Source organism: Acanthaster planci, linkage group LG16, assembly GCF_054643075.1.
Source record: "Acanthaster planci isolate LZ-2023a linkage group LG16, COTS_SCS, whole genome shotgun sequence".
NCBI lineage: Eukaryota > Metazoa > Echinodermata > Asteroidea > Valvatida > Acanthasteridae > Acanthaster > Acanthaster planci.
This window is the reverse complement of record NC_141792.1, coordinates 3,944,015-3,967,598: the sequence shown is the minus strand read 5'-3', so window position 1 is coordinate 3,967,598 and position 23,584 is coordinate 3,944,015. Positions and strand designations below refer to the sequence as shown.

Here is a 23,584-nt window from a genome sequence, read left to right as displayed (position 1 = left end):
CTTGACCCTAGTATACACTTACGCAGAAAATTCCAACAGAAAGACAAGTTACACATGTACAATGAATATTAATCTAATCGAAACTACAATAAAACTAAATGCATATACAAATTCCATACGCCCTCACCTCATAGATGAATTCTTAGGGTCACTTGACCTTAACGGCCAACTGAATTTAGGTCTTCTAACATATACGTACACCGCACAGATATTAATGTGGTTTGGGGCCTGAAGCCCGGTTCATACTACGCGCAAAGCCCAAACGAACGCAAATTTGTGACGTAAGATCAATTATTCGCACGAAGAATTTGCGAGAGTTGAGTACATTTTAAGCTCGAGCAAATTTCCGCTTCAAACTTTTCGTGACGTCAAAGTATGAGCCAGCCTTAACCCTGAAACCGAACGAAAAAACTCACACACAACAATCCATCATCAGATGTCAATAAGAGGAAATTGGGTTAAAAAAAAATACTGCAACATGTGCCAGAAGAAAGCAGCCCTCAGAATTTTAGACTGTGGGTACACTGCAAAGTTGGTGAGACATACGAATCAATGTAAAGCCTTAATTGCCTTACTAACTAAATCACCTGTTAGGGAGGAGAACAGCAAGCAACACAAGTAAAACAACGCCTATAACGATTTCATGCGGAGACTCTCTTGTAATTCCATACAACAGACTATGTATACATATCACATAAAATAACAAACGAGAGTATTCTCATCTCAACACTTATTGCGATCTTGCAATCTTGACAAGTTACACGAGAGACTTGCTCCTAAGTGATAGCTGAGCCGGCAAGTGGAAAATTGCTGTGTTCTCCGGTTGTGGACCTGGTTGTAAGACGCACAGGTACGGCAACTCCTGTTTCGTGGTTCAGGGACGGTGGCATTTGGTGGCGCTGTCGACAAATAACAATTAGGAACCATCATGATTTCCGCCTCCGATTCCAAATTAGACTAGGTAATTTGTGGAGCTTGTGGGTGTCTGGGAGTTGTTGGTTCCAATGTTGGGGGACAGCTCCGTGACCTTCCTCGAACACTTCAACAGAACTGGCTTCATTGAAATTGGTTTCCGTATCCTGATCCTGTTGAACCTTCCCTGAAATGGGTACTTTGTTTCTTGCCAACTTCAGCTCAGCGTAGTGTACGTTCTTGTAATCTGAAGCGTCTAAGGACTGAAAAGCACAGACAAGCTTATCGGGATCTGGTTGGCCGATGACTCGATAGAGTTGTTATATACGAATAGATATCTTGAATCTTATGACGACCTTAGAGTGATGTTGCCTGAAGTACACAGAGTTTCCAACTACAAACGTCTCCAACAACAAAAGTACACGAAGTCGATGACAATCGCTTCAAGAGGTCGGTATGCGACTGGGTGGCCTGGAGTGTTTCTTGGTTTAGGAGAGGGAGGTTTGGCAATGGCGCACCTCTCACATCGCTGTATCCATTTCATTCTTTGACTTCTCTAAACCAATGATGAAGTACTGGTACTGGAATGCGGGTACAACTCGAGTACCAATAAGTACTTGGCTCGTACTCGATCGTAAGTACTCGAAAAAAAGTACCCGGCAAGTACTCGTAATTTTGTACTCGAGCTCGTCCCTAAACTCGAGAAATTGTACTCGGTTGATTCGATCCCAGTCGCGCAGTACTCGAAACAAAATTGAGTTTTTTTTTCAATACTAATTTTCAATGCTTAACTTTGACAAAACATTTCACATAGTGGTAAGCTACACGTTACAAGTCACGCAGTGTTTTTTATCGTCCCTACATCGAGTATTCGTGAAGGGGTGTTGGCACGTGGCAGCACTCGCAGTATCGCTGGTGTACATTAATGTTAATTTCCATGTTTTAGTCTAACCATGTACTCGTACTCAGCCCGTACTCGGACTCCGAAAAACTCGTACTCCGATTTTTGGCCCCGGACTTGTTTAAAAAGTACTCGGACTCGGCCCGTACTCGGCACTGTGTGTACTCAGAAAACTCGGTATTCGAGGTTTGGCACTCGACTACATCACTGCTCTAAAAACCCCGGCCAGTAGCACCTCTTCTGTATCATTGCAAAAGTTCGTTCAACATCTTGATGACCACTTTTGTCGTGGAGCGACGGCCATATCGCGGGCTTCAAGCAAGCTGGCTGTAAAATTTGTTTGACCTTTAACCCCATTGTGGATGGCTCCTTGTATAATATACCATCTTGTTTCCACAGTTTACCCTTTGGTCAAGGTCCAGCACCGGTTAGGATTCAAGTTTCCTCTCTGCCCTTGAAGAATCTTTACCCTCATGGAAGTACGTGGCAAACTTCTAGGAGGGTTTGATCTTTCTGCTGTAACAGGCTAAGTTGCTCTTTGGATAATGAGGGGAATGCAGATATCTGAGAAGATATTGCTGGTTGATTCTTGGTTGGCGCCAACTCTAGATTCCTGCTGTAGACACAACCTGCAGTTCTGTCGGTATGTTAGACGGCACAACGGTTTACATTTTGGAAACCATACGCGAAAAAATGTTTGTAATATTATGCATAAAAAAATTATCAGGCCAAGACTAGACGCCGTATATACTACTCTCGTGCCAGTAGTAACCGCGGAGACCAAGAAAAGAACTGTTTTATTTTTGTGTGTGATGGGTCTTGGTTAATTTTGAATTTTTTTCAATCATCTCTGATACGGGCGTGGGAAAACCGTGTTAAACAATATGCCCAAGACACTCAAGTTTTCTAGATCCAACGACACACTTGGTTGGCCATGCAGTCAAATTCGCTTCTTATGGTTCTCTTCCACTACCGTCAGGTTTTCTTCCCATGCGACTATGTCGAAAGCTGACTCTGAGATTGCAAACTCTGAGTTGACACAAGCCTCACCGAAACATCTATAGGTGGAAAGGCTTGCGGTAGCACCATACGAAGGAATATAGGCCTATCTCTTAGGAGTATGTGTGGTTCTGAAAAGAACCGGGGTATACTTTCGGACTGCGTGCTCAGTCCGTCGTCAGGAGACTGCGACATCTGCGGCAAGGAACACCTCGCCGAAGAACTGCACCACATCTTCACAGCACTTAAACGCAACGGCTACACGCCCCAGCAGATAAGACACAAGACCCAAGACCAAGCCCCCCCCCCCCGGCCGAAGGGTCTCCTGTACCCAAAGCCAACTAGATGAGGCCCCTGGTTCTGTTACTCTCCCCTACCAAGGTTGTACTTCCCACCATATCCAGTGTATCCCGAGCAAGCATGACATCAAGGTATTCCGTACAGCCCCTCTCAAGATCCACGGCATGCTGACATCCCACAAGGATTGACAAGATCCGCACCACCGAATAGGGTCGTACAAAATCCCCTGCCAATGCAACAAAGTGTATATTGGCAGGACTGGTAGGGACCTCCCCACCAGACTCAAAGAACACCAAGCCCATGGCAGGAAGGGAGAGTATGAGAAGTCCGTGATAGTCAAGCATTCTCACTCTGAAGACCACCGCATCAACTGGGACCAAGCCCACCTCACCAGCATCGAGCACTGGTACCCGAGACGCTTCAGAGAGGCCTTTTGCAGACGTTTCAGCAAAATGTCATGATCAAACTTATCGAAGGCTACACTGAGTTCTAAAAGAACAAGTAAAGTCACATGCTGAGAGTTCATCTTCAGCAATATATCATCTTTTACCTTCAAAAGGGTTTGTATCCGTACTTTGATGTTTCCTGTAAGATGATTGATGAACCGGAAACAGACAATGTTTGGACATGTGACAGTGCAGTTGGCCATACACTGCTTTCTTAGTTAGTTTGGATATAAATGGTAAGTTACTGATTGGCCTATAGCTCTCAACAAATCGGGTCAAGGTTGTCCTTTTTAAGCAAAGGGCAAACCAAAGTTTTCCTTCCGTTCATCAGGAAATGTACCAGTCTCAAGAGATAGGTTGATCATTTTAGTAAATACAGGAAGCAGAACATCGAGGCACTCACCCACCAAACTGGTGGGCCTTGGATCTAGGGCACAAGACTTCTTTGCAAATGTCATGAGAAGCTGCCTTACCTGTAACTCGGTCAAGGATGTGAATTGGTCAAACAATAAATCACAAGATAATGTTTCTGATGTGAAGTAAGATCTTCTAGCAGGTGTATTAAAAACTAAGTTGTCAAGTTTTAGCATGAATATTTGATATCTTTTCCATAAAGAAGTTACCCATCTCAAAGTCAATTTATTAGTAAATGGAGGAAGAGGAGCAGTAACAGAGTGCCTAAGCAGTGATTTTGACGCCTTGAATAATTTCGCTTGATCAGAGCTATTATTATCAATAAATTCTTTGTGAAAATCACAACGAGCCTTGTTCAAGACAGAAATGACCATAATGTTGTCTGTAACCTAAAAGGTCACAAGTGTTGTTGGTTCGCCGCCACTGTCTTTCAGCTCTCCTTCTCAGCTTCAAAGCCAACCTGTTTTCTTGATCAAACCAAGGCAAGCGGGGCATGACAGGAACTGCCTTCGTCTTCAGTTGGGCATGTTTGTTAAAAACCCCATGTAGTGTAGTTTCATAACATTTAACAAGCTCCTCAAGACACATGAGGAGTGTCCGTACACATCTTGGAAGAACCCAAATCACCTTCCCAGCAAATCGATGTTTATGGATTTGATGTTTCTATAAATAACCTCCTTGACAGGAAAAGAAGGTCTCTTATATTTCAAATTACGCAGAACAGAAAGGTGATCTATAAAGAGATGATGTGGTGTTGGAAGACTGTCAAGAAACATCTCTGTTTGCCGAGTAATGACAAGGTCCAATATGTGACCCAACTCATGCGTGGGCATGTTGACATGTTGCTGAAGACCCATAGATTCAAGAAGTGCTAAAAACTACTAGTGTTCGGATTATCAGAATCATCAATTTGTATGTTAAAATCACCAGTTATTAAAATGGACTCCGGTGATAAAACAATGGATTCCAGATAAGTGGCAAAATCACTCAAAAAACGGTTAACTGTATAAGGCTGATTTACAGAGTAAGGTGGTTGGTAGATAATAATCAATCGCAATATGCTGGAATTAATCCCTATAGACCACGCAGAATACTCAAACGAGTCTGTTTCACCCAAAGCAATTTCTTAATATTTAAATTTTCTCTGAACGGCAGCGCCGTTCCGCCTCCGACACGATTCTGACGAGGCTAATCAAGCAGCCTAAAACCAAGTGGGGTGGCTTCACCCTTTTGGGCAACATTCATTTCAGCAAACCTTGTCAATAAGTTCATTGCGTACTATGATCCGCCCTCCCAATAAGGGGGCAGGATTCTGACAACGACGTTTAATGCGTACTCTGCCCTCTACGAAGCTTTAGCTGTTTTATACGAAGCTGTACTAGGGACACGGTAAATTTTTTGTTTCTTTTCTCCTTAAGTTAACTCGTACGCACGACATGTAGTCGGCAGGCTGCTGAACTCGGGTTTGAGAATTCACTGAATAAACCAGCCACTTTGATTGTTGTATGTAAGTCAGGTGTCCAGACGAAGTTTTTTTCAAGTCAGGTCTGTCCGGGTTGCGTCACTATTTTTTGGCCAATCAGATTAGGCATAATCTCAACGAAGACCAAAGGTTCAGAACGGGAGCGTTATTGGTCCATTCTTCTTTCGCAACGACATGAACGGTGACATACAAATGATCAATGCCAACATTGTTCCAGTCATTGATCAAATGCTTAGTTAACGTCGCCAAAGAAACGGATTGTTTCAAAGGGCTTGGTGGGCAGAGGATGGTGCTCCACCACACAGGAGGAGAACGGTTACAGAGCGCCTGGCAGAACTGTTTGATAACCGTGTGATTGCATTGCATCGGCCTGTGGAATGGCCACCGAGGTCACCCGACCTGACGCCATTGAACTTTTTCCTTCGGGGACATTTGAAGTCCAAGGTTTTTGTTTCTCCACCAGTGGACCTGGATGACCTTGAAGCAAGGATCACTGCCGAGATCTATGCTCTAGCTGTATTTTTATTTTGCAGTTAATTTTCTGACTGTGTACTTTTTTGATAAACCCTGTAGTGGTTTTGTTATCCATTATTTCATCGCATCACTAAAAAGCCTCTTAGAACAAAATGTGATAGTTGCGACTTCATTCCATTGTTTCCCGAAAACAAAAATAAAAGAGTAATTGCAATTTGCCGCTCTAGCTTTTGCTTTCGTGGCCACTTATGCGCATGCGTGCATGCATAATTGTGAATTCATATTCATCCCGGAGTGTTAAATTAGATAGGGGCCTATATGGTAATGTGAAGACCTTTAGATTAGCAATCGTCGGTTAGAGCATGTGTGGTTAACCGTAACGGAGATTGGGTGGAGGGGTGGTGCGTTTCAGTATATAGAAGAGCATGCTCTCTGAGTGATCGGTCAATGTGAGACTAACTTCAGTGTGTACCATGTGTACTATCATCTTCGTGCTGCTGGGTTATAGTTTCCTGTTTGAAGGGACGAAAGGTGAGAGAAGAATTCGATTTTATTATTTTTTTTTACATTTGTTCCAGTTGTGGTTTGTAATTCTACTCTTGTTAAAAAATCATACCTTTGCCAGGCTTATTTCATATGAATATATATATATACATATGTACGGTTGCCCTTAAATTTTCCAACCTGTTTCGGTCAAATTCATAAACGACCTAACTTAAAACTCTTCACCTTTGATATTCCATGTTAGAATTCGTCTGTGGTCGCTTGCACTTTGTTCAAATAATGTCATACAAACAAATGTAGAAAGAAATGCCAAAAGGTAAGTCGGCAAGCAACCAAGCAAGGAAGATGCCTTGTGGAAGTCACACTCTTGACGTCAGCTAATCTGTCCTTGTATTGTTTCCCCTTCTCAGTCTGGATGGATGACATAATTTTGCTGAATGTTTGGACACATAAAACACTGATTAAAATAAAGGGGAATTAATCAATGGTGCATCTAAAATGCGTTTGATGTCTGGTTTTCTCCACTGCATCGGCAGCTAGTGAGGACCATCCAGTGGTTACCACAAGCCAGGGTCGCATCGTAGGCAAGAGGCTCGAGTTTAGCCCCTTCGATCCCGCGCTCCGCAGGAGCGTGGACGCCTACCTCGGCGTACCGTACGCTGAGGCTCCCGTCGGTCCGCTGCGCTTCAAACCTCCCGTCGCCAAGTTATGGAGCGGGGAGCTTCAGGCTACCAAGCTGGGCAACCGCTGTCCTCAGCCCCTCTTACCTCTGGGAGAAAATATCACCATGGCTGGGTCTTTCAATGAAGATTGCCTGTGTGTTGACGTATTTGTGCCTCAGCCTGGCGTAAGAATCCCTTCCATCCCTTATCGTACTGATACTTGCACGTATATTAACTGTGAATAGGACTCCCCTTCGGAATAACTAGCCCCATAGGGTCAAATGTGACACAGTGTTGGTGTGGTAATAGTGATGTGGTGCCCTTCAGAAGTTCAGTGCTGATCCTTGGCTACCTGAAGCCTTGATTTTAGGGCCTTAGCCTTAAGGATTGAGGACAAAAGCCTTGGCCTTGACCAATTGTTTGAAATGTTGCTGTTCCCAAGGGTCAGCTTTGAGTTGTCTGCAAAGTCTGCAGTATTTAAAATATTAATAATGTTTGCCAAGGACAAGGGAATGCCCAAGATTTGTTTACGTTCACGTTTGAGAGAACATTTTGCTGCTTCCTCAAAACAAAGCTGTGGTAATTTTATGTATTAAAACATTGTTTGTGGCCACAAGGCCAGGGAGATTATTTTTAACTTCCATAAAATTGTATGGAATACTGAGGTAGATAGAACATCTGTGTTGCAGACTGCTAATCGCCCTCTAACAGCATACTGCTCCACGCAGGAAATGATATTTTGCTAAATAAAATGCACGTCAAATTATGCGTTTCTGTCTACACTCGAACCTCATTAATAAGAGGTCTTTCGGACTTGGCAAATTACCTTGTCATAACAGGAACCTTGTATTATCAGGAATGAAAACAATGAAAAAAAAAGAGTGGGACCGAATAAAGTCCTTGTTATAAGCAGAATCTTGTATTAACAGTGCTCGTATTACTGAGGTTCGACTGTATATGGTCTGATCTTGAGCTCGTCGTGTACAGAATTCATTTTACTTGTCAACATGGAGTTGTCAACCCCCATCTCTGTAATAAATAATTAGTTTTATACATGTACAGCATCTCCCCCAAAATACAGCCCAAATGTAGCATTCATTTCTCCATGGAACTCTAACAGTATCAAATTAAAGCTGATAATGTTTTCTTTCTTCACTGAACAATTCATCTGAAGCCCATGCTATGACGTAGAGACAGTTTCATTTTCAAAGTGCAGAATTCTCAGCTCAGTATCCTCATTCTGTAGGCCATTTTCAATAGTCTTATGGATATACTGTTTAATGGAGTAAACGCAGGTGCGTGATTGCTGGTGTCTTATGAAAATAGTTGTCTTTATAATCATTTCCGCAACCTCATTGGATTTAACCCTAAAAGAGCAGCATCCGCCCCATCCGACATTTTTTCCGATATCACCGCAATGCATATTTCAGGAGTTGAGCCATTTGCAATTTTTAGAGAAACTCTTTGCAGTTATTTAGACAACATGCATATTTGCAAAACTCAAACACACTGTTCTGGAGATGCGCGCATTTTCCCGAGACAGGTCAGCCAAAAGCGTATACTTTTTTAGCTGCGGTGCTCCATGCACGCGTACTGGCACTCATGTAGCCATGAACTTCAAATGATCATAACAACAAAATTATATGTTCAATTTAGGTAACCTTCACATTTGTAATGATAATGAGTGTCTATACATGCTCGTCAAGTTTTAAAAAAAATCCATCATGGCACAGCCAAGTTCTTTGGGGGGTCATCAGAGTCCGCCCCCGGCTGTATGAAAGGCCAAAATAACCCGACTCTTTTAGGGTTAAATAAAGTTTACAGTTTTAAGGAGACAGCATTTTAAGTTTAATCTCGATACTAAAACAACAAATTTCCCTAGTAATTGTTTTGGGAGAAAATAAAAGTCACTTTGTGGTGCGTTTCTTTGGGGTACAGTTGTACCACACAAGTAGTAATATTATACTTCACGGCCTTGGCCTCAGCTTGAGGGTCTAAGCCTTGGCCATAGCATTGGCCTTGAGGATCAAACCTTTGCTTCAATAGAGTTAAAAGCGTACATGATTCTGATATGGGGACCATTATGTGTAATACACAAGTTTAAAGAGGGGCTGCACATTTTAATTTCGGTACTTTTATCGAGAAAAGGGGGTTACCCGTCCCATGGGAACATGTGGAAAAAGCATAAATGGTAAACGTTATGTCCATACTCTCAAAAACTGTAATACCAAAAGAAAGTGATTCTTTCCCTAAAATATATGAACAGCTTGTAAACTGCAGCTGGTTTGCATAATCTTCTTATAGAGTATTCGAAATCGGGGTCATGAGGGGAATATCCAAGACAATAGATTGATGTTTCTCTACTCTTTGGCATATGTTCCGTTTGTTTTTCAAAATCGAGGAGTGACCAAAGTGACGAAAATCTAATATTAAAAGTAAACAAACTAACAAATGTACAGAAGAAAGAGAGGGAAGTGAGCTGGTGAAGACGAGAAACAAATTAATTTGATCTGCTAGTAATCTTTACTAAGCAGATCAAATTAATTTGTTATCTTTACATGTTATCTTAACATTCCAATTCTCTGGCGTCACCTTATAGCCTCCAAACTCAGCCGTTCTCGTCTACATTCATGGTGGATCCTTCATGATAGGAGCTGGTGTCGCTGGGGGTGTGTACCCAATTGCCACTGCTGCTGTTGGTAATGTTATTGTCGTAACACTGAACTATCGACTCGGGGCTCTCGGCTTCCTTTCAACGAGTGAGTTATTAAAATTCCCAGCAGAGACAGCTAGAGCTAGTGTAACGCATGCATGATTTCTAGGGTGTTGGTTTAGGCCCCCCAGACTCGTCCTTATAGTTCAAAGCGACTTATTAATCCTAACACTCCTCAGTCCTCCAACAGGTGAAGGATTGAGGAGTGTTAGGGTTAAAGATCATTCAAGTAACCAAACAGAAGTGCAAAAAGAGATCGGTCCTATGCAGTCGCCGTGTGCCAACTCACCCATTGCAATGGACTCCCTCAGAAAAAGCCACCATTGCCTTGCTCGCACCCCATATGCAACGACAGCGATATAAAAACTGCTCACAGTTTCGTTTTTCCTTTTTGCACAAGACGATGACGTCATCCGGGGTAACATGGGCCTTTTGGACCAGCGTCTAGCCATGGAATGGGTGAGAGACAACATCAAAGGTATGCCAAACCAAAGATGCAACGTTGCTTGAATTGCGTACCCAGAGTTTTTTTCATACTTTTTGTATGGTTTGTTTTGTTTTTAAAAGATGCACGCATTGTCTTCTGTTGTTGGCTGTTTAATTACTTTTTCCTAAGAGCAAATAATCGTATGCCCACTTAAATATGGAATTCTACCCCTTCCCCCTGTTTTGCAACCATGGTCACAGGGGAGGACGATTAATAGACTAGTTTTCATCTTTTTAAATTATCATCCAACTGTTCGAGGGAGGGTTATCAAAAATCCGTTTTGTAAGTGTTGAATTGAAATCCGTGTCATTTTTGTTTTGTTTTCTTTGTCTGATGGTGGTCAGCTTTCGGCGGTGATCCTACACGAGTGGCCATCTTTGGTGAGAGTGCTGGGGCTGCCAGCTTGGGTTTGCACATGTTGTCACCGGGCAGTAGAGGACTCTACCGGGGTGCCATCTTGGAGGTAAAACCCCCAAAGTGATTTGATTGAAATATATCAATAGAGAAGGGATTTCAGGCCAGAGTTTACCATAGATTTCCTGGGCATGAAACGACTGAAAATACTTCTATTTTTCCTTGGATGGGAGGCCAGTCCATTCCCGGTTACTCCAAGCTAGTGCAATAACTTTTGGTTGGAGAGACGCAAGAAGTGGTTAAGTTGTGGCGGTTTTCCCCCAACCAAGAATACGTATTATTCTCCCACGGGCATGAGCGGTTATACGGGAGGAAGGGGTGGGGATTGTCACGAACGGATAACTGTTGTTCTAGGCCTGTCCGTTTGTCTGCAGTATACCGACGGCTAAGGATTAAAGAACTCTCTGCCCAACAAAAGTTACTGAATTGAAGAGAAACGCAGACGAGCTATATATAATCAACAGAATCAATCTGTACAAGGTAAACCTCAATAATTACTGCACATTACTTAATTATGTGACCGTAGGTTAGCTACCGTCTCCACTAACCTAGCTTATGGATTGACAAGGTCGAGGAGCTCCCGGTAAATCTCTCAGATCACAGGCAATAGATCATGCCGACTGAACCTCGATATTCCGTTACGAAATTACCAGCAACAATAATCTTCCGACTGATTACTGATCTCTCAGCCAATAATCCGATCCAACATACATGAGAAACGCTTAACCTGACTCTAATACAGCCCCTATCACTTTAATGTTTCACTTCAAAGCAATGCTAAGAACTTATGCTCAGTATTAAAAGAAGTCTTAACCCTTCCGGTGAGTTTCTCCAGGAGGCCTGTTACGGTCTGTGACTGTGCATGTTAATTGAAATCACCTCAATACTAAATAAAAGAACAAGATTTATGTAATGATGTCACCATGATTCTTTAAGTGTTATATACACCTTGGGAAATGATGACGTTCATGTTCAGTTTATAACTTGATGACAGAAAAATTGAAAAATTGTTACTTCAAAAGCAATAAGGTAAAATAAGAAGGATCTGCAGGGAAAATTTGAAGAAAACCTAAGTCCCCCAAAGCCCTCTAAGAAACAAGCAAATCTAGGGATGTTACATTATCGGCCTCCGTGTCATTACATTATTGGCCGGTTTGGGTTTTACATCATCAGCCGATTTTTATCACATTATCGGCTGGTATTACATTATTGACCGATTGTTACATTATTGACCGACTGTTACATTATCGACCGATTGTTACATTATTGACCGATTGTTACATTATTGACCGATTGTTACATTACTGGCCGTAACAAGTCCCCTCTTTACACACCAGCCAGCACAGCACTTTGTAGAATGGGTGCACTTTGCCTCCACCAGCCAAGGCCAACAACAAGTAAGCTAATCTCACAACCTGCCGTCTCGGACGGAGGCTTTACGGTTCATCAAGAGTGTAACCCCCTCAATGGCACATTTAATAATACGATTGTGCTTGTCTGATCACCCACGTATTGCTTAATTTTTGGTTAACTTACTTTTCTGTATGTCGTTGGAATACCGCAACAAGTTTAGGGCTAGCTGAACTTAGACGAGCGAAAGTTCTGGTAGCTTGCGCAGTTCTCGTCCGATTGCCACAACTCTACTACCCCGAATAAAGTGCTCACTAAGTTACATTAGCGCATATTTCTCACTTGCCGATGATGACTCCATGCAGTCATTGAGCCAGATGAAACTTACTTACTTACACGGCTTTTGCTATGATTCAGTGAAAAAAAAATGTTCACATGGTCTTGAACCTGATTATTCATCCTAGGCCAGAAACAACAGCCCTGATACGGTGTTCCCATTAATTATGACATGCTTTGATGACGATAATGCGCGGGTGTGCCACCAACAACCGAAACACCTGCCCATGGCCCGGCTTATGGACAGCCCTGTACAGAGTTTCAAATCGCTTTTCAATACGGGACCATTCATTACTCAGTCATCCTTTTAGCTCATTACTCTTGGTTTGGAAGCATGAATCATCTTGACCTGGTTCCCAGCGCCTGTTCTGCCGGATCCAGACTTCTTTCAGAATTGAATCATCTTTCTTCATGGCAAAACTCTCTGCATGGGTGTATTAGGGAGAAGTGACTGTGCCTTGTCCTACAGGGAGGCCACAGGAATTCCACGAGCTCTTTGGGAAAGTAGGGACAGTGTCTGAACTACAACAACAGTAGTAACTTTCTCAGGCGGGATGCGACATATTGCTTCAGTACATTTATTTGAATGGCCCTGGGCTACCCAGCGCTTCTGGGTTACTCCTAGACGAGAAGTCTGAGTGTGCCACTGGAATATTATCAATCCTGTATGCCTGCTGAGAAGGTCTGATCGGGATTTGTCGGCAACTGCCCATTATTTAAGGGCAAGCAACTCAAGCTTAACAGCTCGAGAAGTTGGCGTTATTCCTCTTAGCGCGTCTGAAATAATTGCTGGAGGACGCCACCTCATGGAGCACTCCACTGCCACTGTGTTGTGACAAAGATGCTCTGATTCCCTTCAATAAGGCATCCCAATCAAAACGAGTAAGGGTCAGAACTGGAGCAGTGTGCGCTTTCAGAAACTTAAATGTCTTCTCAGTATTATCAGACCAAATAAATGTGTCTGGGCCTCCAACGTTTCATGATTTGTTGAGTGGCCTAACCACCAGTACCTGGAGTAATTGATCTTTCCTTCCAAAAATCCTGGAGTAGATTCCTAAAGGGCTCATGAAAAGTTGTTTTCATTAATTTTAATTGAAGATGTTATGTTTTTACACGATATCAAGAAAGTTGAAGTTGCTGCTTTGATTAAAAATGGGGAAAACATTAAACAATTTTTGGTCAGAACGGCCCCGCCCCTAGAGACAGCTCATTAACATCGAAACTTTACATATCTGTGACGTACATTAATTTTGAGCAGACATCGTCTCGTGCCGCTAGTGCGTCTATGCTTGTCTTGGGTCGAGTTCAGAAAATTCAGTCCAATTTTTTGGGTGAGTTTACAGATCATGCCTACCACATTTATTAGACAAACCTTAATAACTTTTCATCCGAAACGAAGTTAGACGAATTTTGGCATCGGAAGGCCCGCCGACCACAGCCAAAATGGTCAGCACCAACAGGAAGTTCCAAACTGTGCAGTCTGCATTTATAGCCACAGGATTGTTAAAGGGTTGTTTAAATCAGATCTATGGGAAATTTAAAAAAAGACCGTGAACAAAGACGAAAAGGAGCTTTCGTGCAAAATGAACGACAAAGGTCAAGAAATGCTTCCCTATCGGCCCAGGCTATTCCACTCTATATGCTTGTGTGTGATTGCCGATACGGTGGTACCGCGTACGCACATGCTTTTACAGGGCGCCCGTGCGTTGTACTAGTTGACATACATGTATATATATACATGTATTTTACATTCGACCATTCCGCGGCTACGGAAATTATGCGTGTTCAGTGTCCATGTTTTTCTTTCGTACCAAAAGGGTGCCTGACTATATTTTTGGGTTCTCGAATGTACGTCACACATGACTTCATAAATTTCAGGATTATAATACTCTTTTGAGGGGTAAGTAAAATTAACCACGACAGAGGAAATTGTATTCCATATTTAGGCCTACATCCTCTTTTTGTTATTGCCATACTAGAGACATTTAAACAATTAATTACCATTTTCTTCACGGAGGTCTTCATGGACCCTTTACTTAACCTCAGTCATCTGACTGGGCATGATGCGCTATTATTACCGATTAATCGCACGATTTCCAACAAGGCTAAATCTCTTGCAGTAGTGCTGCATTATATGGCTGCAATAAGAGTTCATTCTATCACCTTCTTTAGCCACAGCTTCAAGTTCATACTCACTTGAAGCACGAACGTTCTAGCCTGATGGCCAAAATAAAAAGACAATAAACGCAAACTCGCCATGAATGTCTGGGAACGTCATTTGGCCCTGGAAGTGGACCCTCACGTTATCCCAGAACTGTCAAACATCAGATTCTTCCATTACTACTCGATAAGCATAAATGAATACTGATTCCTCGTCAGATGGGGAGACCTTATACTTGCAAGGACAGGTGCAGTACACATAGGCCTACGTGTACTATTGCTATGTTTGATTCTGCTTGGATGGATCGAGCTTGCTATGATCACCCTCCTAACTGCTTAAAATACTCCACAATCTCACATGATTATTTAAGTAATCTTCCACAGGGTGGCTTGCGGTTAAACAAAAGCTACACGTTGGACCGTGGGGACGTGTCTCTGACCTTTGACACGTAGAATCAGATATTACCATTTAATTTCTCCATCGCATCAGATCAGCGATTTAACGTGAACATTGGTCTCTGCTACTATATTGGGCACTGAATGAGAATGGTCAGTAGTATTATTGAAGCCTTTGCCAAACCAGCCGACAGTTTTTGTCCCTTACTACGACGCACACGCAAGCCCACTGCATATCTCGGAACTACCTGCCCGATTAACTGAGTACAGTGTACTGGACATTCTTCGGTCTCACTCTTCTCATCGTCTATAATCCTACTACAGCTTAAGGACTAGGACTGGCCCATAGAACTCCAGAAAGTAAAACGAAAGCTCTGGTTCAAAAGTTAGCGTAGTTCTCTCGGCTGTGTGCAACATTTTCTACTGCCCTGAATAAACTGCTCTTTTAGTGTGCCATCTCTAAGTTGCGCTAGCGCATATTTCTCAAAGCATTTGTCGATTCTGACTCCACGCAGTCATACAGACTAAGATCAGCATGCCTTGAGTTTCCTTTTCCTCAAAAAACTGCATTTTCTTGAATAGAAAGTGCAGTTTAGCGTTTGGACCGTCTCGGGAGACCCGAACCTACTTCGTGAGAGGGCAAGCACCTTTTCAATTCTGGCCCATTGCCTGACCAGAGACTGGGGGGGTCGTCAAACACAAAAGTGAAACTTTTGGCATTGGGAACACATATTTTTTATACAAAGGCCTATCATAATGTGCTTTGGAACAAGTTCCATCTTTGTCAGGATGAATGTAAGACTTAAACTTCAGTTTTCAACATTCACGGTAAATTGGCTTGATATGAATTTGCTCGTCACCTATCACCCTACAATCGGGCGCTGGGTGACGAGCGAATGGTATGAACATTATTATTAAAAGGTCTCAGAAAATCCCACAATAAATATCAGCAGTTATATTAAATTGTTAAATTCTAGTAAATCTTTATTATCTCCCCTCATCTAACTAAAAATTGTGAAAAAGAATTTCGGGCGCATTTAAAAGCGTTCATTCCGAAAAAAAATGGGAAAATCGGGCCAAAATAAAATTTAATCGTAACTTTGTAGCGGGTGTATGAAATCAACATTTATGAATCAGAATATTTGGAGTTGATTAAATTTCACCTTTTGTGAGATTGGAGGTAAAATATTGCTCCATACACAAACGTTCGAAGCGAAAACACGAAGAGCCCAACATTAGGGTCCGCACCACTTTCGGGTACGCAATCTTCAATTGTAACGTGAAGCAGCGTGCGAGCTTAAACCTAAACTAACACAAGTCCGCGAAATTACTAAGTTTTGCGGGCTGGGTTAGTGTCTACTGTCCTTTCTGTGTAGGCCATGCAAGAGTTTTTTAACAGTTAACAACTGACCAGTTATATAGTAAACAACGTGACTGTTCAACCGTAAAAGAATAAACGAACAGACGCAACACCAATTTGAGGTTTGAACGGTATACTCAAAGTACATGTACAAGTCTATTCAGTCTCTCTAGACTGGTTTCCTTCATTTCCAATAAGTGAGTAGAGCCAATGTAAACGGTAACCAACGAAATCACGACTGACAGAGGTATGATGTACTATTTACGACAAACATTTCTCTCTCTCTTCAGCCTCCCTCCAGGCGACGCAACCAGACGACGCCACGGCACGACGGTTCCCTTGCAGCGGGCCGTCGGGTCGAACCGTCGCCTTCTTGCCATTTCGTTTGTACACAAACGACACGTCGTGTCGTGCGTTGCATCGTGCCGTCGCCCGTCGCGTCGTGCTACCTTAGGTTCTTTCCTTGTTGGATTTTTTCTGCCTAAACGTCGCCTTTTCCATCGCCGGTCGCGTCTTGCTGTCGTGCGTCGCGTCGTGCGTCGTGTCGTGCATTGCGTCGCCTGAAGCACGACACGACGTACGACGCAACGCGCAAAATATCCCCCAAATACCACACATCCATCAAATACACCCCTCAACTGTGAGTGACAGTTACTTTGTGATCGTTTTGGATGAAAACTTTTTATCTGCAGTTGCAAAGTCACGATTCTAAAATGACATTTTTCCAGGTATAAGTGATCAAATTTGCTTCCGAGTCGACACTCTGAGACGTTTTTCAGAATAAGCCGCTTTTAAGAGCACCCAACTGTCACCCCTTGTGCATAGTTTTACACTGGCAAGCCTAAAAAGCCTTACGAATGGAAAAAAATATGAGAAATGTCGAAAGCCAGCACCAGTGTACTGGATTAGAATAATAAGAAGCGTAAAATGGCAGTTGTGACCAGTAATTAAATTCACGGTTAGTTTATGTGAAACTGAACTTTGTTGTCATAGATTGTAATATACAACGTATTTTTGCCACTGACCTTCTGTTATGGATATGGCGGCCGGTAATAATCATAGTGAACAGTTCTTATAATGCGCATGACACTATACAGTCTCTTTGCGCTGAGTATACGAAACCAGTGTTTCCATATCAGTTGCAAACTGCTGAACATATTAAACTCCCATTTACTCCTGGGTGGAGAGGCATGTAAGCGTGAAGTGACTTGCCACCAGCTGGATTCGAACCCCTGACCCTGTGCTCAGAAGCTACAAACCCTAACAACTAAGCCACATGCCCCCTACTGATCACACGGAACCTTGTGATCATGCGGACCATCAACATCTTTTGATAGGGCCCTATGACTGATCAAAGAAATGTACTGATCTTTCACATGAGCGTATCTCTTCCTTATATACAGAGTGGTAATGCCGCTGCTCCCTGGGCAACCATTCAGGGCAGTAAGGCCCGTGGTCGAGCTTTCACTCTTGGAAAGCTAGTCGGCTGCGAACGACAGACGTCTGAGGACTTGCTGGAATGCCTGCAGCAGTTGGAGGGATTTGACAAGATCATCGAAAACCAACATGAGAAGGTTTGCGTTGCATCACTGCCCAAACTTTATGAGAAGATATATTTGTCAAGTGCCCAGCTGACGACTTCAATTATAGGTTACTGCTTGCAGTTATTAACTCAATCCATGCTGGAATTTGTTTTACATAATCTGTTTACTTTTCTTTCCAACCTAGCAAGGCATCTTTTCATTGTGAAATACCTGTTGCAGTCACTTTCAGAATCTGGAGGGGGAGCCTTGCCCTTTGTACCAGTTGTTGATGGGGAGGTTATTCCTGCTGATCCAAAGGACCTCTACGAGCAGGGCGCCATCAACGATGCTGTCTCCATTATCGGGGCTAATGCTGATGAGGGTATGTTCTTCATTAAACCTTTCTTCCCGGACAACATTTACAAGGCGCCGTTTGTCGACAGCTACAGCTTCGACGTGTACGTCAGATGTTTCCTGGCTTTGATTGTAAGCCCTGAGCTGATTGTAGCAGACGCAGCTAAGATGATGTATATCAATACTACTTGCGCAAACGCGCCGGACTGTGATTATCTCCAGAGCCTCTCGCAGGTTCTTGGCGATGCCATGTTCGTCTGTCCCGGGGTGAAAACGGCCAAGGCCTTCACCAAGGCGGGCCGCAAGGTGTACCACTACAACATGAAGTACGTTGCTACCACGACCTTGATGGGCAATAACTGGACCAAGGCTATGCACGGTGATGATCTCATTTTCATCGGTGGCCTCCCTCTCTACCCTTCTGCGAGATGGTCGTTCACTGACGATGAAGCCTTAATGTCGATCCAAACCATCAAATACTGGGCCAATTTAGCCAAAACCGGGTGAGCTGGAAGAGAAATGTATTTGAATTGTTAGGCAGCCAGTGAAATGGAATTGTAGTTGACATTTGTGTGGTAACACATTCGTGATTGATGCCAAAATCCAAAAAGGGGAAAGCACTTCTTTACCTGGTAGATTCTTTACTTACTGTATTTACTTACCTGTAAATCGAATACTACCATCAGCGTTCAAGCAGGACAGATTTCGTCCGGAAGTCGTTTCACATTTGGGAGATTTGATTTCTTTTACTTGCAAATCGGAAAATCATTGCTAGACCAAATAAGAAAATAGCTTCTCATTCTCACCTTCTGCTGTTTTCACATATGCCTCATGCATGTATTCTTGTTTTTATTTTTCAATTTTCATTAAAAAATGATTCACTTATACATGTATATATATGGAACTTATACGTGCAATTTCAAACTCATCAAGGCTCAAAAGCTTGTGTGAGTTGGTTGAAAAGTTCATCCTTCATCTTAGAAATATCCGCCATCTTAAAAGAAGACGGGCGTCTCGTAGCCCGATATCTGTTAAATCGAAACTTGCAATGTACTTTGCCATTTTATTCCGATTTGTAGCAATCCAAACTTGTCGTCTTTGACTGGTGAGCAGGGGGAGGAGGGGAAGCTGCCGGAATGGCCGCTGTTTACCCTCGAGGAAATGGCCTACAAAGACCTGTCACCCTCCATGGGGAATGGGCGTGGCATCAAGATGAGAGAGTGCCTCATGTGGAACGAGTTCATACCAAAACTAGTTCAGATCGCTGGTGAGGATTACTTATGCATTTGATGTAACAGTCGACAAAGCATTGATGCTCAGGTTCCTCAGATTGGAGAGTTTCTCCAATTCATGGAAAGACACATCCACCATTTTTATCAAACGTTGTTACTTGTTCAGAACTACCACTCAGATGAACTGTCTTACATTTTCCCCCATGGTTTTCAGAGGAAGCAAAAACATGCCACGAGGCTGAGGACGTACGCCTATAGAAGACACACAAAATGGCATCATGTCGTATGGAACACGCACTCGGGCGATCAACCAAGAGGAAGAGAGGTTTTAACTGCCCTGGCTTTAGGGATGGATCAAATGTATAAGATCATAGATCAATGAAAAGTCTAATCTGTGTATTTTGCTTTTTTACGGCTATTGGGGATCTGAAAAAGACAAGAGGGTAAATAGAGAGCTCAAATTAGATCACGTAAGTACGATTGTGCAGTTCAAACATTGAAAGTAAACTTAACTAATATTTGCCGATTAACGGTGCTCATATTATCAGACGTGTTTAGTGTTGATGGTTCTTTGTACAATTGATTCACACTGCTTGTTATTTATGGAGCTATTGACTGCATTATGCATGCTTCGGTGTGCTGACGTCAGTGACAACCTCACTGTTATTTAGGACTTCCTGCACATTTTCAAACGTTTTTCGTTCATATTCACAAACTATTTACTTTAAATTTGTCTCGAGAAATCCGGAACGCTCCATCAACGCTTTAGCCATTGGTAGGTCAATTCGAATTTGTCAGATTGATCGTGTACGCGCCTATATAATTTAAAGATTGATTAAGTTTTCATTCGATCAATATCCAGAATGTTTCCATCAAATATGCAGAATGGTGTACAACCATACTAGGCAGGGTATATCGCAGGAAAAAATATAAAAAGACAAGAACTGAATCGACTGTTTGTGGAGATATGAATTCTTAATACAGTTAGCTTTTCAGAGGTATAGGCCTACTTTTCTCGCGTGGAACGGAAATATCATTTCATTTATTTATGTATGTACCTTAATTTTTTTCCAGTTGTATTTCAACAATCAGTATACTAAATGAGCCTGGAAAAGAAATAAATTTGATTTTATTTCACATAACAGACCTGTGTTATTACTAAACAAGGAAAATACAAAACGTTTAAGTAGAAGTACGCAGATGAAAACGTACAAATACCAAATACATACAATTATGTGACTAGTTTGAACGAAACTTATTCAACGTTGATAGCAAAATGACGAAATTATGCAAAAGAGTTAGAAATTGAACACATTCAACAATTGCAGACATTTGTAACTGTTTGAACCAAGTTCGAAAAGGAGTAACCACAAAGACGAAAGTATATGTGAGATGTGTAAGAACATGATTTTTTGAGAGAAATTTCAAATTAACTGGTCATGAATTTGAACCCCCCCCCAAAAAAAACCAAGTGTAAAAATGTGCGAGATAAGTCAAGTGTCCCTTTGGACACACACACACACCCATTATAGAGATAAGAAAGTGTGCACGACCTCAGCACAACTACTCTATGTAGCAGACAAACTTCGTAATGGACGTTGGTAGCTCGCAAACCAGAATACTGCAGTATCAGTCAAAGGTCATGTGAGGTAAAGTTGAACGAAGGTTCAATTGGCATGACCATGGAGAGCTGCGGTGGATCAAAGGAAGGGGCATAAGGAAAGGGGAAAATGGAAGCAAATAGAGGGGAGCCCCAGCATGAGCGAATATATGTTTTTAACAATAATTTTTGCCTTTAAGAGTTGAGTTTGGAAATTTGTCTTGTGTAAGACAATTGAATTCCAGAAAAATATGTCCCATAAAAACTAACTTCAAAAATGTAGACTTCACTTTCTGGAAATTTGTACTTAAGTGCACGACAGGGCTTTCGAATTTAAAAAGGGGAAGAGGCAACTCTAAAGAGAAGGGAGACGAAAATCCACAGTTTTCCTCGAAAATACCCGTAAATTGACACCTTTCACCGCTTACTGCTAATGCAAGCGTTTTCCCCTTCCTGGACAAGAACTATACCGCCATCCCAGAGACGCCATTGCACTGAAAGTGTGAAGAAATCGAAGCACAGACGTTAAAAATTCGTATGTTTTTCGAAAGAAATGGTAACTCTGGAATATCTCTTCAGCAATCCACACTCCAAAAGTCAGACAAGTTTAGTTAATTTTCATTGCTTAGAATAGGAACTACTTGGAATTAAGAGGTGTAGACTGAGATAACGAATTAAAGATTTGTAATAAAATGTGAAAACGATAAAGGTTTTTCTGAATTAGTATGGCAAATTATATGGAGGCTTTTGAGAAGCTTTGTGACGGCAAACGTCATTGAGCAAGCTGGTTCCCTGATCAAAGATTGCTGACGACTCTTAATAAAATCTTCATTCAGGTTTCCCCACAGATATATATACACAACATGTCAAGGGTTATATGGAAAGCCCTGGGGATGTTCCATGTTGGCAGTCACTTAAAAAAAAACCCAAAAAACAGAATGCATGCGTAAGAAGGGAGAAAAATAGTATTGTGTGTGGGCGACACGCAAAAGGGAAAGCACATCCTATGCGAATACAAACACTGTCGGAAATACCCCAACATCAACAATGCTATCGAATGTGAACCGGAACAAATTCGGAAAATTTTGGATATTTTCGGAAACTGGGGACGTGCTCCAGTTTTGGTCACGTGGACATTGGGTGATACCGGACCCTTGATTAGACGAGAATAGTCGGCATCATCGGGTCTTGCTATCCATACTATATGGTACGCAAGCAGTGGACGGGTCACGTGGAATGGTATGTTTGTCGCCTCCAAGCGTCTCTCCGTCTTGTATTGCCAGTGTTTTCCCAGACAAACTTGATTTCAAGTAAAAAAAACCGCAGGTATTGTTTCTTCGGCTGTCGCTGATTTCCTTAAAAAGTTCGCTGGGGGTATATTTTTTGCATGCTGGATCACTTCACTTATTTTTAAATAAGCGCAGAATTGAGAGAAATGTCTGTGACATTTAAATGTATCCCTAATGACCAATGTCTCCCTAATGTTGAAAAATGAACCACAAAATGTCTCCCAAGTGACCTATTTGGAAATATAGATATACTTATTATTTATAAATACAATTCGTGGAAGCAACGTACACGAAGGTGAAGAGATAAGGTTTCTTATGAGATTGAAGGAGGCTACCTACGCTTTTCGTTGGTGATGACATTGGCACGTTTGGTTTTTATTTAATGTGTTAAAGACATATTTCCTCACCTGACAGACGCTGTATGATCACAGTGGCTACTAGACTAATCTATGTACATATAATCTTACTTATAAGTGTATCGTTTTTCCTTCGAATTTAGTCACAGTTGGCAGAATGGCAGGGTAACAACATATTTTTAGCCGTTATTTTTTGGCACGCCGGATGACTTAAAATAAAATTCTTTCTCCACAAACATTACTTGCAATTATATGAAACACGAGAAAAATGACAAAACCAGCTTTATGAAAGTGGTTCGGGGCACCAAAGTAAAAATGCAAATTTATCTTAATTCATGTTACAGAGAAAAGTTGTACATTTACAAAGCTTGTTACGGAGTTCTGTTGTAACGCAAAAAATCACCGTACAGTTACAAAGTGCGTCCACTACAAAGATTCTCTGTTAATTACTGATATATTTTCCATAATACGCATTGTCGAACACAGTTTTTAAAAAGTGTACTACTGACCACCGCTGAGGTAGAATTGCCAGTGGGCCGTTTTAAAGTGAAATTTAACTTTTCATTTTAGGAACCTGAGAGTGAAAATAACAACGAAATAAGAATTCATGCAAATTCATGGCAGTTTTGGTTGGAAATAATTCAAAATCTGCGATAACTTATACCCTAATCTTCAAGCCACATTTTAAAAACAACTGAAAGTGAGTTTCGGGGTCGAGAATAGTCTGGCACCACCCTGTGTAGTAGTTTAAATTGAGTATGATAGATTCAGGGAACAAAATAAAAATGGCTTCCTCGTGATTGGGGTCAATTGATAGAATTTCGTCGTGCTAGAGGAAGAGAATATATGTTCCGCTCCAGGGGGAATTAGAAAATATTTTAGTGATGCACAGTTGCAACGGCGATGCAGATTATCCGAG

At 42.0% G+C, this 23,584-nt stretch overlaps 1 pseudogene across 1 annotated transcript; it reads left to right on the top strand.

The window, feature by feature from the left end:
• Window positions 1-6,917: 6,917 nt before the first annotated feature.
• Window positions 6,918-20,948, top strand: LOC110984280 (acetylcholinesterase-like; annotated as a pseudogene). Its single transcript, XR_015428093.1, has 8 exons — window positions 6,918-7,280; window positions 9,695-9,854; window positions 10,209-10,286; window positions 10,640-10,758; window positions 17,715-17,885; window positions 18,075-18,691; window positions 19,268-19,455; window positions 19,635-20,948. The product of XR_015428093.1 is annotated as an acetylcholinesterase-like (transcript).
• The last annotated feature ends 2,636 nt before the right edge of the window (window positions 20,949-23,584 follow it).